Source organism: Moschus berezovskii, chromosome 2 (genome assembly GCF_049115385.1).
Source record: "Moschus berezovskii isolate FMDL1 chromosome 2, NW_MosBer_1.0, whole genome shotgun sequence".
Lineage (NCBI taxonomy): Eukaryota > Metazoa > Chordata > Mammalia > Artiodactyla > Moschidae > Moschus > Moschus berezovskii.
The window spans coordinates 142403363-142420588 of record NC_142461.1 but is presented as its reverse complement, the minus strand read 5'-3'; positions in this window follow the sequence as shown (position 1 = coordinate 142420588).

Sequence of the window (17226 nt, the reverse complement as noted above, 5' to 3'; positions counted from 1 at the left end):
ACATGTGGGGTGTGTTTGGCCTTTCCCTGGGAGGGTGGTGCCCTTGCGGCAGCCCCAGGCCCAGGAGCAACGGCCCCAGAGGAAAGACCGTTCCCACTGAGATTCGCTCAGGCTGAGAAGCAGATTTCGCAGGAAGCGGGAGGAGAGAGCTTCCTTCGCCAATGCAGAGGCAGCCTCGCGGCCTGCGTCTGCAAAGCTGGATTTGGCAGAGAGGCGTTCGCTTTGCCCCTGGGAGACGCTGAGATTGGCTCCAAGCACCGAGATTTCCGGGTGCGCGGCCTGCATCTCTCTTGCACTTTCTGAGCTGGAGAAGGCTTTCCTAGCTCCCAGCGTTGCTTCCCTGAAAGGAGCAGGCTGAGGAAGTGTGTCCGACATGACTCAGCCCCTTCCTAGGCTTCCCCGTGCTATTGCCTTTCAGTGCAATGGAAGGCGCAGGACTCCTTGGAAAGGAGGCTGGGCTCGGTTGTCTCCCCACTTCAGAGGTCTAGAGCAGAGCACTGAGACGTCTGTCAGGCGGAAGGGAAGCGCTGTTGTGCCCATGGTGAAGATGTTGCTTGGCCGCACTGTGGAAGCAAGGCCCAGAGAGAAACAGGCACCGTGGGCCTCCAGGCAGGGGCTGCGGGATCACAGCCAGAATGCCCCTGCGTCTCCGCTGAGAAGCGACCTCCCAGTTGGAGGCTCCATGCCGCCCTCCAGAGGAGCAAAGACGTGGGGAGTGTGTCTGGCCTTTCCTTGGGAGTGTGGTGCCCTTCCCTCTTCCCCAGGCACAGGAGCAACTGCCCCTGGGCAAAGACCTCTCCAAGGGCTTTTCCCTCAAGCTGAAGCAGATTTCGCAGGAAGCGGGCCTAGAGAGCTTCCTTCGTGGATGCAGAGGCAGCAGAGCGGCCTGCGTGTGCAAAGCTGCATTTGGCAGAGAGGAGCTCGCTTTGGCACTGGGAGGCTGTGAGACCTGCTCCAAGCACCGGGATTGCTGGGTTGGGCCTGCATCTCGCTGCCATTTGCTGAGCTTCCAAAGACTTTCCTAGCTCACAGCCTCGCTAGCCATGAAGGAGCAGGCTGAGGGAGTGTGCCAGACATGACTCAGCACTTTCCTGGGCTTGCCTGTGGTTTTGCCTTTCCACTCCAACTGGGCCCCGGGACTCCTTGCACAGGAGGAGGAGCCCGGTTGTCTCCAAACTTCCTAGGGCTAGAGTAGAGCAGGGAGAACTCTGTCAGCTGGAAGGGAAGAGCAGAAGGGTAGATGGGGCAGATGTTGCCTGGCCGCTCTGCTGAAGCAACGCCCAGGGAGAAACAGGCACCATGGGCCTCCAGGCAGGGGATGCGAGATCCCAGCCAGAGTGCTTCTGCGTCTCAGCCGAGAAGCTTCCTGAGCGTTTGAGGTTGCCTGCAGCTCTCCAGACGAGCAAAGACATGTGGGGTGTGTTTGGCTTTCCCTGGGAGGGTGGTGCCCTTGCGGCAGCCCCAGGCCCAAGAGCAACGGCCCCAGAGGAAAGACCGTTCCCACTGAGATTCGCTCAGGCTGAGAAGCAGATTTCGCAGGAAGCGGGAGGAGAGAGCTTCCTTCGCCAATGCAGAGGCAGCCTCGCGGCCTGCGTCTGCAAAGCTGGATTTGGCAGAGAGGCGTTCGCTTTGCCCCTGGGAGACGCTGAGATTGGCTCCAAGCACCGAGATTTCCGGGTGCGCGGCCTGCATCTCTCTTGCACTTTCCGAGCTGGAGAAGGCTTTCCAGGCTCCCAGCGTTGCTTCCCTGAAAGGAGCAGGCTGAGGAAGTGTGTCCGACATGACTCAGCCCCTTCCTAGGCTTCCCCGTGCTATTGCCTTTCAGTGCAATGGAAGGCGCAGGACTCCTTGGAAAGGAGGCTGGGCTCGGTTGTCTCCCCACTTCAGAGGTCTAGAGCAGAGCACTGAGACGTCTGTCAGGCGGAAGGGAAGCGCTGTTGTGCCCATGGTGAAGATGTTGCTTGGCCGCACTGTGGAAGCAACGCCCAGAGAGAAACAGGCACCGTGGGCCTCCAGGCAGGGGCTGCGGGATCACAGCCAGAATGCCCCTGCGTCTCCGCTGAGAAGCGACCTCCCAGTTGGAGGCTCCATGCCGCCCTCCAGAGGAGCAAAGACGTGGGGAGTGTGTCTGGCCTTTCCTTGGGAGTGTGGTGCCCTTCCCTCTTCCCCAGGCACAGGAGCAACTGCCCCTGGGCAAAGACCTCTCCAAGGGCTTTTCCCTCAGGCTGAAGCAGATTTCGCAGGAAGCGGGCCTAGAGAGCTTCCTTCGTGGATGCAGAGGCAGCAGAGCGGCCTGCGTGTGCAAAGCTGCATTTGGCAGAGAGGAGCTCGCTTTGGCACTGGGAGGCTGTGAGACCTGCTCCAAGCACCGGGATTGCTGGGTTGGGCCTGCATCTCGCTGCCATTTGCTGAGCTTCCAAAGACTTTCCTAGCTCACAACCTCGCTAGCCATGAAGGAGCAGGCTGAGGGAGTGTGCCAGACATGACTCAGCACTTTCCTGGGCTTGCCTGTGGTTTTGCCTTTCCACTCCAACTGGGCCCCGGGACTCCTTGCACAGGAGGAGGAGCCCGGTTGTCTCCAAACTTCCTAGGGCTAGAGTAGAGCAGCGAGAACTCTGTCAGCTGGAAGGGAAGAGCAGAAGGGTAAATGGGGCAGATGTTGCCTGGCCGCTCTGGTGAAGCAACGCACAGGGAGAAACAGGCACCATGGGCCTCCAGGCAGGGGATGCGAGATCCCAGCCAGAGTGCTTCTGCGTCTCAGCCTAGAAGCTTCCTGAGCGTTTGAGGTTGCCTGCAGCTCTCCAGAGGAGCAAAGACATGTGGGGTGTGTTTGGCCTTTCCCTGGGAGGGTGGTGCCCTTGCGGCAGCCCCAGGCCCAGGAGCAACGGCCCCAGAGGAAAGACCGTTCCCACTGAGATTCGCTCAGGCTGAGAAGCAGATTTCGCAGGAAGCGGGAGGAGAGAGCTTCCTTCGCCAATGCAGAGGCAGCCTAGCGGCCTGCGTCTGCACAGCTGGATTTGGCAGAGAGGCGTTCGCTTTGCCCCTGGGAGACGCTGAGATTGGCTCCAAGCACCGAGATTTCCGGGTGCGCGGCCTGCATCTCTCTTGCACTCTCCGAGCTGGAGAAGGCTTTCCTAGCTCCCTGCGTTGCTTCCCTGAAAGGAGCAGGCTGAGGAAGTGTGTCCGACGTGACTCAGCCCCTTCCTAGGCTTCCCCGTGCTATTGCCTTTCAGTGCAATGGAAGGCGCAGGACTCCTTGGAAAGGAGGCTGGGCTCGGTTGTCTCCCCACTTCAGAGGTCTAGAGCAGAGCACTGAGACGTCTGTCAGGCGGAAGGGAAGCGCTGTTGTGCCCATGGTGAAGATGTTGCTTGGCCGCACTGTGGAAGCAACGCCCAGAGAGAAACAGGCACCGTGGGCCTCCAGGCAGGGGCTGCGGGATCACAGCCAGAATGCCCCTGCGTCTCCGCTGAGAAGCGACCTCCCAGTTGGAGGCTCCATGCCGCCCTCCAGAGGAGCAAAGACGTGTGGAGTGTGTCTGGCCTTTCCTTGGGAGTGTGGTGCCCTTCCCTCTTCCCCAGGCACAGGAGCAACTGCCCCTGAGCAAAGACCTCTCCAAGGGCTTTTCCCTCAGGCTGAAGCAGATTTCGCAGGAAGCGGGCCTAGAGAGCTTCCTTCGTGGATGCAGAGGCAGCACAGCGGCCTGCGTGTGCAAAGCTGCATTTGGCGGAGAGGAGCTCACTTTGGCACTGGGAGGCTGTGAGACCTGCTCCAAGCACCGGGATTGCTGGGTTGGGGCCTGCATCTGGCTGCCACTTGCTGAGCTTCCAAAGACTTTCCTAGCTCACAGCCTCGCTAGCCATGAAGGAGCAGGCTGAGGGAGTGTGTCAGACATGACTCAGCACTTTCCTGGGCTTGCCTGTGGTTTTTCCTTTCCACTCCAACTGCGCCCCTGGACTCCTTGCACAGGAGGAGGAGCCCGGTTGTCTCCAAACTTCCTAGGGCTAGAGTAGAGCAGGGAGAACTCTGTCAGCTGGAAGGGAAGAGCAGAAGGGTAGATGGGGCAGATGTTGCCGGGCCGCTCTGGTGAAGCAACGCCCAGGGAGAAACAGGCACCATGGGCCTCGAGGCAGGGGATGCGAGATCCCAGCCAGAGTGCTTCTGCGTCTCAGCCGAGAAGCTTCCTGAGCGTTTGAGGTTGCCTGCAGCTCTCCAGAGGAGCAAAGACATGTGGGGTGTGTTTGGCCTTTCCCTGGGAGGGTGGTGCCCTTGCGGCAGCCCCAGGCACAGGAGCAACGGCCCCAGAGGAAAGACCGTTCCCACTGAGATTCGCTCAGGCTGAGAAGCAGATTTCGCAGGAAGCGGGAGGAGAGAGCTTCCTTCGCCAATGCAGAGGCAGCCTAGCGGCCTGCGTCTGCACAGCTGGATTTGGCAGAGAGGCGTTCGCTTTGCCCCTGGGAGACGCTGAGATTGGCTCCAAGCACCGAGATTTCCAGGTGCGCGGCCTGCATCTCTCTTGCACTCTCCGAGCTGGAGAAGGCTTTCCTAGCTCCCTGCGTTGCTTCCCTGAAAGGAGCAGGCTGAGGAAGTGTGTCCGACGTGACTCAGCCCCTTCCTAGGCTTCCCCGTGCTATTGCCTTTCAGTGCAATGGAAGGCGCAGGACTCCTTGGAAAGGAGGCTGGGCTCGGTTGTCTCCCCACTTCAGAGGTCTAGAGCAGAGCACTGAGACGTCTGTCAGGCGGAAGGGAAGCGCTGTTGTGCCCATGGTGAAGATGTTGCTTGGCCGCACTGTGGAAGCAACGCCCAGAGAGAAACAGGCACCGTGGGCCTCCAGGCAGGGGCTGCGGGATCACAGCCAGAATGCCCCTGCGTCTCCGCTGAGAAGCGACCTCCCAGTTGGAGGCTCCATGCCGCCCTCCAGAGGAGCAAAGACGTGTGGAGTGTGTCTGGCCTTTCCTTGGGAGTGTGGTGCCCTTCCCTCTTCCCCAGGCACAGGAGCAACTGCCCCTGAGCAAAGACCTCTCCAAGGGCTTTTCCCTCAGGCTGAAGCAGATTTCGCAGGAAGCGGGCCTAGAGAGCTTCCTTCGTGGATGCAGAGGCAGCACAGCGGCCTGCGTGTGCAAAGCTGCATTTGGCGGAGAGGAGCTCACTTTGGCACTGGGAGGCTGTGAGACCTGCTCCAAGCACCGGGATTGCTGGGTTGGGGCCTGCATCTGGCTGCCACTTGCTGAGCTTCCAAAGACTTTCCTAGCTCACAGCCTCGCTAGCCATGAAGGAGCAGGCTGAGGGAGTGTGTCAGACATGACTCAGCACTTTCCTGGGCTTGCCTGTGGTTTTTCCTTTCCACTCCAACTGCGCCCCTGGACTCCTTGCACAGGAGGAGGAGCCCGGTTGTCTCCAAACTTCCTAGGGCTAGAGTAGAGCAGGGAGAACTCTGTCAGCTGGAAGGGAAGAGCAGAAGGGTAGATGGGGCAGATGTTGCCGGGCCGCTCTGGTGAAGCAACGCCCAGGGAGAAACAGGCACCATGGGCCTCGAGGCAGGGGATGCGAGATCCCAGCCAGAGTGCTTCTGCGTCTCAGCCGAGAAGCTTCCTGAGCGTTTGAGGTTGCCTGCAGCTCTCCAGAGGAGCAAAGACATGTGGGGTGTGTTTGGCCTTTCCCTGGGAGGGTGGTGCCCTTGCGGCAGCCCCAGGCACAGGAGCAACGGCCCCAGAGGAAAGACCGTTCCCACTGAGATTCGCTCAGGCTGAGAAGCAGATTTCGCAGGAAGCGGGAGGAGAGAGCTTCCTTCGCCAATGCAGAGGCAGCCTAGCGGCCTGCGTCTGCAAAGCTGGATTTGGCAGAGAGGCGTTCGCTTTGCCCCTGGGAGACGCTGAGATTGGCTCCAAGCACCGAGATTTCCGGGTGCGCGGCCTGCATCTCTCTTGCACTTTCCGAGCTTGAGAAGGCTTTCCTAGCTCCCAGCGTTGCTTCCCTGAAAGGAGCAGGCTGAGGAAGTGTGTCCGACATGACTCAACCCCTTCCTAGGCTTCCCCGTGCTATTGCCTTTCAGTGCAATGGAAGGCGCAGGACTCCTTGGAAAGGAGGCTGGGCTCGGTTGTCTCCCCACTTCAGAGGTCTAGAGCAGAGCACTGAGACGTCTGTCAGGCGGAAGGGAAGCGCTGTTGTGCCCATGGTGAAGATGTTGCTTGGCCGCACTGTGGAAGCAACGCCCAGAGAGAAACAGGCACCGTGGGCCTCCAGGCAGGGGCTGCGGGATCACAGCCAGAATGCCCCTGCGTCTCCGCTGAGAAGCGACCTCCCAGTTGGAGGCTCCATGCCGCCCTCCAGAGGAGCAAAGACGTGTGGAGTGTGTCTGGCCTTTCCTTGGGAGTGTGGTGCCCTTCCCTCTTCCCCAGGCACAGGAGCAACTGCCCCTGAGCAAAGACCTCTCCAAGGGCTTTTCCCTCAGGCTGAAGCAGATTTCGCAGGAAGCGGGCCTAGAGAGCTTCCTTCGTGGATGCAGAGGCAGCAGAGCGGCCTGCGTGTGCAAAGCTGCATTTGGCAGAGAGGAGCTCGCTTTGGCACTGGGAGGCTGTGAGACCTGCTCCAAGCACCGGGATTGCTGGGTTGGGGCCTGCATCTCGCTGCCACTTGCTGAGCTTCCAAAGACTTTCCTAGCTCACAGCCTCGCTAGCCATGAAGAAGCAGGCTGAGGGAGTGTGTCAGACATGACTCAGCACTTTCCTGGGCTTGCCTGTGGTTTTGCCTTTCCACTCCAACTGGGCCCCGGGACTCCTTGCACAGGAGGAGGAGCCCGGTTGTCTCCAAACTTCCTAGGGCTAGAGTAGAGCAGGGAGAACTCTGTCAGCTGGAAGGGAAGAGCAGAAGGGTAGATGGGGCAGATGTTGCCTGGCCGCTCTGGTGAAGCAACGCCCAGGGAGAAACAGGCACCATGGGCCTCCAGGCAGGGGATGCGAGATCCCAGCCAGAGTGCTTCTGCGTCTCAGCCGAGAAGCTTCCTGAGAGTTTGAGGTTGCCTGCAGCTCTCCAGAGGAGCAAAGACATGTGGGGTGTGTTTGGCCTTTCCCTGGGAGGGTGGTGCCCTTGCGGCAGCCCCAGGCCCAGGAGCAACGGCCCCAGGGGAAAGACCGTTCCCACTGAGATTCGCTCAGGCTGAGAAGCAGATTTCGCAGGAAGCGGGAGGAGAGAGCTTCCTTCGCCAATGCAGAGGCAGCCTAGCGGCCTGCGTCTGCAAAGCTGGATTTGGCAGAGAGGCGTTCGCTTTGCCCCTGGGAGACGCTGAGATTGGCTCCAAGCACCGAGATTTCCGGGTGCGCGGCCTGCATCTCTCTTGCACTTTCCGAGCTGGAGAAGGCTTTCCTAGCTCCCAGCGTTGCTTCCCTGAAAGGAGCAGGCTGAGGAAGTGTGTCCGACATGACTCAGCCCCTTCCTAGGCTTCCCCGTGCTATTGCCTTTCAGTGCAATGGAAGGCGCAGGACTCCTTGGAAAGGAGGCTGGGCTCGGTTGTCTCCCCACTTCAGAGGTCTAGAGCAGAGCACTGAGACATCTGTCAGGCGGAAGGGAAGCGCTGTTGTGCCCATGGTGAAGATGTTGCTTGGCCGCACTGTGGAAGCAACGCCCAGAGAGAAACAGGCACCGTGGGCCTCCAGGCAGGGGCTGCGGGATCACAGCCAGAATGCCCCTGCGTCTCCGCTGAGAAGCGACCTCCCAGTTGGAGGCCCCATGCCGCCCTCCAGAGGAGCAAAGACGTGTGGAGTGTGTCTGGCCTTTCCTTGGGAGTGTGGTGCCCTTCCCTCTTCCCCAGGCACAGGAGCAACTGCCCCTGAGCAAAGACCTCTCCAAGGGCTTTTCCCTCAGGCTGAAGCAGATTTCGCAGGAAGCGGGCCTAGAGAGCTTCCTTCGTGGATGCAGAGGCAGCAGAGCGGCCTGCGTGTGCAAAGCTGCATTTGGCAGAGAGGAGCTCGCTTTGGCACTGGGAGGCTGTGAGACCTGCTCCAAGCACCGGGATTGCTGGGTTGGGGCCTGCATCTCGCTGCCACTTGCTGAGCTTCCAAAGACTTTCCTAGCTCACAGCCTCGCTAGCCATGAAGAAGCAGGCTGAGGGAGTGTGTCAGACATGACTCAGCACTTTCCTGGGCTTGCCTGTGGTTTTGCCTTTCCACTCCAACTGGGCCCCGGGACTCCTTGCACAGGAGGAGGAGCCCGGTTGTCTCCAAACTTCCTAGGGCTAGAGTAGAGCAGGGAGAACTCTGTCAGCTGGAAGGGAAGAGCAGAAGGGTAGATGGGGCAGATGTTGCCTGGCCGCTCTGGTGAAGCAACGCCCAGGGAGAAACAGGCACCATGGGCCTCCAGGCAGGGGATGCGAGATCCCAGCCAGAGTGCTTCTGCGTCTCAGCCGAGAAGCTTCCTGAGCGGTTGAGGTTGCCTGCAGCTCTCCAGAGGAGCAAAGACATGTGGGGTGTGTTTGGCCTTTCCCTGGGAGGGTGGTGCCCTTGCGGCAGCCCCAGGCCCAAGAGCAACGGCCCCAGAGGAAAGACCGTTCCCACTGAGATTCCCTCAGGCTGAGAAGCAGATTTCGCAGGAAGCGGGAGGAGAGAGCTTCCTTCGCCAATGCAGAGGCAGCCTCGCGGCCTGCGTCGGCAAAGCTGGATTTGGCAGAGAGGCGTTCGCTTTGCCCCTGGGAGACGCTGAGATTGGCTCCAAGCACCGAGATTTCCGGGTGCGCGGCCTGCATCTCTCTTGCACTTTCCGAGCTTGAGAAGGCTTTCCTAGCTCCCAGCGTTGCTTCCCTGAAAGGAGCAGGCTGAGGAAGTGTGTCCGACATGACTCAGCCCCTTCCTAGGCTTCCCCGTGCTATTGCCTTTCAGTACAATGGATGGCGCAGGACTCCGTGGAAAGGAGGCTGGGCTCGGTTGTCTCCCCACTTCAGACGTCTAGAGCAGAGCACTGAGAGGTCTGTCAGGCGGAAGGGAAGCGCTGTGGTGCCCATGGTGAAGATGTTGCTTGGCCGCACTGTGGAAGCAACGCCCAGAGAGAAACAGGCACCGTGGTCCTCCAGGCAGGGGCTGCGGGATCACAGCCAGAATGCCCCTGCGTCTCCGCTGAGAAGCGACCTCCCAGTTGGAGGCTCCATGCCGCCCTCCAGAAGAGCAAAGACGTGTGGAGTGTGTCTGGCCTTTCCTTGGGAGTGTGGTGCCCTTCCCTCTTCCCCAGGCACAGGAGCAACTGCCCCTGAGCAAAGACCTCTCCAAGGGCTTTTCCCTCAGGCTGAAGCAGATTTCGCAGGAAGCGGGCCTAGAGAGCTTCCTTCGTGGATGCAGAGGCAGCAGAGCGGCCTGCGTGTGCAAAGCTGCATTTGGCAGAGAGGAGCTCGCTTTGGCACTGGGAGGCTGTGAGACCTGCTCCAAGCACCGGGATTGCTGGGTTGGGGCCTGCATCTCGCTGCCACTTGCTGAGCTTCCAAAGACTTTCCTAGCTCACAGCCTCGCTAGCCATGAAGGAGCAGGCTGAGGGAGTGTGTCAGACATGACTCAGCACTTTCCTGGGCTTGCCTGTGGTTTTGTCTTTCCACTCCAACTGGGCCCCGGGACTCCTTGCACAGGAGGAGGAGCCCGGTTGTCTCCAAACTTCCTAGGGCTAGAGTAGAGCAGGGAGAACTCTGTCAGCTGGAAGGGAAGAGCAGAAGGGTAGATGGGGCAGATGTTGCCTGGCCGCTCTGGTGAAGCAACGCCCAGGGAGAAACAGGCACCATGGGCCTCCAGGCAGGGGATGCGAGATCCCAGCCAGAGTGCTTCTGCGTCTCAGCCGAGAAGCTTCCTGAGCGTTTGAGGTTGCCTGCAGCTCTCCAGAGGAGTAAAGACATGTGGGGTGTGTTTGGCCTTTCCCTGGGAGGTTGGTGCCCTTGCGGCAGCCCCAGGCACAGGAGCAACGGCCCCAGAGGAAAGACCGTTCCCACTGAGATTCGCTCAGGCTGAGAAGCAGATTTCGCAGGAAGCGGGAGGAGAGAGCTTCCTTCGCCAATGCAGAGGCAGCCTCGCGGCCTGCGTCTGCAAAGCTGGATTTGGCAGAGAGGCGTTCGCTTTGCCCCTGGGAGACGCTGAGATTGGCTCCAAGCACCGAGATTTCCGGGTGCGCGGCCTGCATCTCTCTTGCACTTTCCGAGCTGGAGAAGGCTTTCCTAGCTCCCAGCGTTGCTTCCCTGAAAGGAGCAGGCTGAGGAAGTGTGTCCGACATGACTCAGCCCCTTCCTAGGCTTCCCCGTGCTATTGCCTTTCAGTGCAATGGAAGGCGCAGGACTCCTTGGAAAGGAGGCTGGGCTCGGTTGTCTCCCCACTTCAGAGGTCTAGAGCAGAGCACTGAGACGTCTGTCAGGCGGAAGGGAAGCGCTTTTGTGCCCATGGTGAAGATGTTGCTTGGCCGCACTGTGGAAGCAACGCCCAGAGAGAAACAGGCACCGTGGGCCTCCAGGCAGGGGCTGCGGGATCACAGCCAGAATGCCCCTGCGTCTCCGCTGAGAAGCGACCTCCCAGTTGGAGGCTCCATGCCGCCCTCCAGAGGAGCAAAGACGTGTGGAGTGTGTCTGGCCTTTCCTTGGGAGTGTGGTGCCCTTCCTTCTTCCCCAGGCACAGGAGCAACTGCCCCTGAGCAAAGACCTCTCCAAGGGCTTTTCCCTCAGGCTGAAGCAGATTTCGCAGGAAGCGGGCCTAGAGAGCTTCCTTCGTGGATGCAGAGGCAGCAGAGCGGCCTGCGTGTGCAAAGCTGCATTTGGCAGAGAGGAGCTCGCTTTGGCACTGGGAGGCTGTGAGACCTGCTCCAAGCACCGGGATTGCTGGGTTGGGGCCTGCATCTCGCTGCCACTTGCTGAGCTTCCAAAGACTTTCCTAGCTCACAGCCTCGCTAGCCATGAAGGAGCAGGCTGAGGGAGTGTGTCAGACATGACTCAGCACTTTCCTGGGCTTGCCTGTGGTTTTGCCTTTCCACTCCAACTGGGCCCCGGGACTCCTTGCACAGGAGGAGGAGCCCGCTTGTCTCCAAACTTCCTAGGGCTAGAGTAGAGCAGGGAGAACTCTGTCAGCTGGAAGGGAAGAGCAGAAGGGTAGATGGGGCAGATGGATGTTGCCTGGCCGCTCTGGTGAAGCAACGCACAGGGAGAAACAGGCACCATGGGCCTCCAGGCAGGGGATGCGAGATCCCAGCCAGAGTGCTTCTGCGTCTCAGCCGAGAAGCTTCCTGAGCGTTTGAGGTTGCCTGCAGCTCTCCAGAGGAGCAAAGACATGTGGGGTGTTTTTGGCCTTTCCCTGGGAGGGTGGTGCCCTTGCGGCAGCCCCAGGCCCAGGAGCAACGGCCCCAGAGGAAAGACCGTTCCCACTGAGATTCGCTCAGGCTGAGAAGCAGATTTCGCAGGAAGCGGGAGGAGAGAGCTTCCTTCGCCAATGCAGAGGCAGCCTAGCGGCCTGCGTCTGCAAAGCTGGATTTGGCAGAGAGGCGTTTGCTTTGCCCCTGGGAAACGCTGAGATTGGCTCCAAGCACCGAGATTTCCGGGTGCGCGGCCTGCATCTCTCTTGCACTTTCCGAGCTGGAGAAGGCTTTCCTAGCTCCCAGCGTTGCTTCCCTGAAAGGAGCAGGCTGAGGAAGTGTGTCCGACATGACTCAGCCCCTTCCTAGGCTTCCCCGTGCTATTGCCTTTCAGTGCAATGGAAGGCGCAGGACTCCTTGGAAAGGAGGCTGGGCTCGGTTGTCTCCCCACTTCAGAGGTCTGGAGCAGAGCACTGAGACGTCTGTCAGGTGGAAGGGAAGCGCTGTTGTGCCCATGGTGAAGATGTTGCTTGGCCGCACTGTGGAAGCAACGCCCAGAGAGAAACAGGCACTGTGGGCCTCCAGGCAGGGGCTGCGGGATCACAGCCAGAATGCCCCTGCGTCTCCGCTGAGAAGCGACCTCCCAGTTGGAGGCTCCATGCCGCCCTCCAGAGGAGCAAAGACGTGTGGAGTGTGTCTGCCCTTTCCTTGGAAGTGTGGTGCCCTTCCCTCTTCCCCAGGCACAGGAGCAACTGCCCCTGAGCAAAGACGTCTCCAAGGGCTTTTCCCTCAGGCTGAAGCAGATTTCGCAGGAAGCGGGCCTAGAGAGCTTCCTTCGTGGATGCAGAGGCAGCAGAGCGGCCTGCGTGTGCAAAGCTGCATTTGGCAGAGAGGAGCTCGCTTTGGCACTGGGAGGCTGTGAGACCTGCTCCAAGCACCGGGATTGCTGGGTTGGGGCCTGCATCTCGCTGCCACTTGCTGAGCTTCCAAAGACTTTCCTCGCTCACAGCCTCGCTAGCCATGAAGGAGCAGGCTGAGGGAGTGTGTCAGACATGACTCAGCACTTTCCTGGGCTTGCCTGTGGTTTTGCCTTTCCACTCCAACTGGGCCCCGGGACTCCTTGCACAGGAGGAGGAGCCCGGTTGTCTCCAAACTTCCTAGGGCTAGAGTAGAGCAGGGAGAACTCTGTCAGCTGGAAGGGAAGAGCAGAAGGGTAGATGGGGCAGATGTTGCCTGGCCGCTCTGGTGAAGCAACGCCCAGGGAGAAACAGGCACCATGGGCCTCCAGGCAGGGGATGCGAGATCCCAGCCAGAGTGCTTCTGCGTCTCAGCCGAGAAGCTTCCTGAGCGTTTGAGGTTGCCTGCAGCTCTCCAGAGGAGCAAAGACATGTGGGGTGTGTTTGGCCTTTCCCTGGGAGGGTGGTGCCCTTGCGGCAGCCCCAGGCACAGGAGCAACGGCCCCAGAGGAAAGACCGTTCCCACTGAGATTCGCTCAGGCTGAGAAGCAGATTTCGCAGGAAGCGGGAGGAGAGAGCTTCCTTCGCCAATGCAGAGGCAGCCTAGCGGCCTGCGTCTGCAAAGCTGGATTTGGCAGAGAGGCGTTCGCTTTGCCCCTGGGAGACGCTGAGATTGGCTCCAAGCACCGAGATTTCCGGGTGCGCGGCCTGCATCTCTCTTGCACTTTCCGAGCTGGAGAAGGCTTTCCTAGCTCCCAGCGTTGCTTCCCTGAAAGGAGCAGGCTGAGGAAGTGTGTCCGACATGACTCAGCCCCTTCCTAGGCTTCCCCGTGCTATTGCCTTTCAGTGCAATGGAAGGCGCAGGACTCCTTGGAAAGGAGGCTGGGCTCGGTTGTCTCCCCACTTCAGAGGTCTAGAGCAGAGCACTGAGACGTCTGTCAGGCGGAAGGGAAGCGCTGTTGTGCCCATGGTGAAGATGTTGCTTGGCCGCACTGTGGAAGCAACGCCCAGAGAGAAACAGGCACCGTGGGCCTCCAGGCAGGGGCTGCGGGATCACAGCCAGAATGCCCCTGCGTCTCCGCTGAGAAGCGACCTCCCAGTTGGAGGCTCCATGCCGCCCTCCAGAGGAGCAAAGACGTGTGGAGTGTGTCTGGCCTTTCCTTGGGAGTGTGGTGCCCTTCCCTCTTCCCCAGGCACAGGAGCAACTGCCCCTGAGCAAAGACCTCTCCAAGGGCTTTTCCCTCAGGCTGAAGCAGATTTCGCAGGAAGCGGGCCTAGAGAGCTTCCTTCGTGGATGCAGAGGCAGCAGAGCGGCCTGCGTGTGCAAAGCTGCATTTGGCAGAGAGGAGCTCGCTTTGGCACTGGGAGGCTGTGAGACCTGCTCCAAGCACCGGGATTGCTGGGTTGGGGCCTGCATCTCGCTGCCACTTGCTGAGCTTCCAAAGACTTTCCTAGCTCACAGCCTCGCTAGCCATGAAGGAGCAGGCTGAGGGAGTGTGTCAGACATGACTCAGCACTTTCCTGGGCTTGCCTGTGGTTTTGCCTTTCCACTCCAACTGGGACCCGGGACTCCTTGCACAGGAGGAGGAGCCCGGTTGTCTCCAAACTTCCTAGGGCTAGAGTAGAGCAGGGAGAACTCTGTCAGCTGGAAGGGAAGAGCAGAAGGGTAGATGGGGCAGATGTTGCCTGGCCGCTCTGGTGAAGCAACGCCCAGGGAGAAACAGGCACCATGGGCCTCCAGGCAGGGGATGCGAGATCCCAGCCAGAGTGCTTCTGCGTCTCAGCCGAGAAGCTTCCTGAGCGTTTGAGGTTGCCTGCAGCTCTCCAGAGGAGCAAAGACATGTGGGGTGTGTTTGGCCTTTCCCTGGGAGGGTGGTGCCCTTGCGGCAGCCCCAGGCCCAGGAGCAACGGCCCCAGAGGAAAGACCGTTCCCACTGAGATTCGCTGAGGCTGAGAAGCAGATTTCGCAGGAAGCGGGAGGAGAGAGCTTCCTTCGCCAATGCAGAGGCAGCCTAGCGGCCTGCGTCTGCAAAGCTGGATTTGGCAGAGAGGCGTTCGCTTTGCCCCTGGGAGACGCTGAGATTGGCTCCAAGTACCGAGATTTCCGGGTGCGCGGCCTGCATCTCTCTTGCACTTTCCGAGCTGGAGAAGGCTTTCCTAGCTCCCAGCGTTGCTTCCCTGAAAGGAGCAGGCTGAGGAAGTGTGTCCGACATGACTCAGCCCCTTCCTAGGCTTCCCGGTGCTATTGCCTTTCAGTACAATGGAAGGCGCAGGACTCCTTGGAAAGGAGGCTGGGCTCGGTTGTCTCCCCACTTCAGAGGTCTAGAGCAGAGCACTGAGAGGTCTGTCCGGCGGAATTGAAGCGCTGTTGTGCCCATGGTGAAGATGTTGCTTGGCCGCACTGTGGAAGCAACGCCCAGAGAGAAACAGGCACCGTGGGCCTCCAGGCAGGGGCTGCGGGATCACAGCCAGAATGCCCCTGCGTCTCCGCTGAGAAGCGACCTCCCAGTTGGAGGCTCCATGCCGCCCTCCAGAGGAGCAAAGACGTGTGGAGTGTGTCTGGCCTTTCCTTGGGAGTGTGGTGCCCTTCCCTCTTCCCCAGGCACAGGAGCAACTGCCCCTGAGCAAAGACCTCTCCAAGGGCTTTTCCCTCAGGCTGAAGCAGATTTCGCAGGAAGCGGGCCTAGAGAGCTTCCTTCGTGGATGCAGAGGCAGCAGAGCGGCCTGCGTGTGCAAAGCTGCATTTGGCAGAGAGGAGCTCGCTTTGGCACTGGGAGGCTGTGAGACCTGCTCCAAGCACCGTGATTGCTGGGTTGGGGCCTGCATCTCGCTGCCACTTGCTGAGCTTCCAAAGACTTTCCTAGCTCACAGCCTCGCTAGCCATGAAGGAGCAGGCTGAGGGAGTGTGTCAGACATGACTCAGCACTTTCCTGGGCTTGCCTGTGGTTTTGTCTTTCCACTCCAACTGGGCCCCGGGACTCCTTGCACAGGAGGAGGAGCCCGCTTGTCTCCAAACTTCCTAGGGCTAGAGTAGAGCAGGGAGAACTCTGTCAGCTGGAAGGGAAGAGCAGAAGGGTAGATGGGGCAGATGTTGCCTGGCCGCTCTGGTGAAGCAACGCCCAGGGAGAAACAGGCACCATGGGCCTCCAGGCAGGGGATGCGAGATCCCAGCCAGAGTGCTTCTGCGTCTCAGCCGAGAAGCTTCCTGAGCGTTTGAGGTTGCCTGCAGCTCTCCAGAGGAGTAAAGACATGTGGGGTGTGTTTGGCCTTTCCCTGGGAGGTTGGTGCCCTTGCGGCAGCCCCAGGCACAGGAGCAACGGCCCCAGAGGAAAGACCGTTCCCACTGAGATTCGCTCAGGCTGAGAAGCAGATTTCGCAGGAAGCGGGAGGAGAGAGCTTCCTTCGCCAATGCAGAGGCAGCCTCGCGGCCTGCGTCTGCAAAGCTGGATTTGGCAGAGAGGCGTTCGCTTTGCCCCTGGGAGACGCTGAGATTGGCTCCAAGCACCGAGATTTCCGGGTGCGCGGCCTGCATCTCTCTTGCACTTTCCGAGCTGGAGAAGGCTTTCCTAGCTCCCAGCGTTGCTTCCCTGAAAGGAGCAGGCTGAGGAAGTGTGTCCGACATGACTCAGCCCCTTCCTAGGCTTCCCCGTGCTATTGCCTTTCAGTGCAATGGAAGGCGCAGGACTCCTTGGAAAGGAGGCTGGGCTCGGTTGTCTCCCCACTTCAGAGGTCTAGAGCAGAGCACTGAGACGTCTGTCAGGCGGAAGGGAAGCGCTGTTGTGCCCATGGTGAAGATGTTGCTTGGCCGCACTGTGGAAGCAACGCCCAGAGAGAAACAGGCACCGTGGGCCTCCAGGCAGGGGCTGCGGGATCACAGCCAGAATGCCCCTGCGTCTCCGCTGAGAAGCGACCTCCCAGTTGGAGGCTCCATGCCGCCCTCCAGAGGAGCAAAGACGTGTGGAGTGTGTCTGGCCTTTCCTTGGGAGTGTGGTGCCCTTCCCTCTTCCCCAGGCACAGGAGCAACTGCCCCTGAGCAAAGACCTCTCCAAGGGCTTTTCCCTCAGGCTGAAGCAGATTTCGCAGGAAGCGGGCCTAGAGAGCTTCCTTCGTGGATGCAGAGGCAGCAGAGCGGCCTGCGTGTGCAAAGCTGCATTTGGCAGAGAGGAGCTCGCTTTGGCACTGGGAGGCTGTGAGACCTGCTCCAAGCACCGGGATTGCTGGGTTGGGGCCTGCATCTCGCTGCCACTTGCTGAGCTTCCAAAGACTTTCCTAGCTCACAGCCTCGCTAGCCATGAAGGAGCAGGCTGAGGGAGTGTGTCAGACATGACTCAGCACTTTCCTGGGCTTGCCTGTGGTTTTGCCTTTCCACTCCAACTGGGCCCCGGGACTCCTTGCACAGGAGGAGGAGCCCGGTTGTCTCCAAACTTCCTAGGGCTAGAGTAGAGCAGGGAGAACTCTGTCAGCTGGAAGGGAAGAGCAGAAGGGTAGATGGGGCAGATGGATGTTGCCTGGCCGCTCTGGTGAAGCAACGCCCAGGGAGAAACAGGCACCATGGGCCTCCAGGCAGGGGATGCGAGATCCCAGCCAGAGTGCTTCTGCGTCTCAGCCGAGAAGCTTCCTGAGCGTTTGAGGTTGCCTGCAGCTCTCCAGAGGAGCAAAGACATGTGGGGTGTGTTTGGCCTTTCCCTGGGAGGGTGGTGCCCTTGCGGCAGCCCCAGGCCCAGGAGCAACGGCCCCAGAGGAAAGACCGTTCCCACTGAGATTCGCTCAGGCTGAGAAGCAGATTTCGCAGGAAGCGGGAGGAGAGAGCTTCCTTCGCCAATGCAGAGGCAGCCTCGCGGCCTGCGTCTGCAAAGCTGGATTTGGCAGAGAGGCATTCGCTTTGCCCCTGGGAGACGCTGAGATTGGCTCCAAGCACCGAGATGTCCGGGTGCGCGGCCTGCATCTCTCTTGCACTTTCCGAGCTGGAGAAG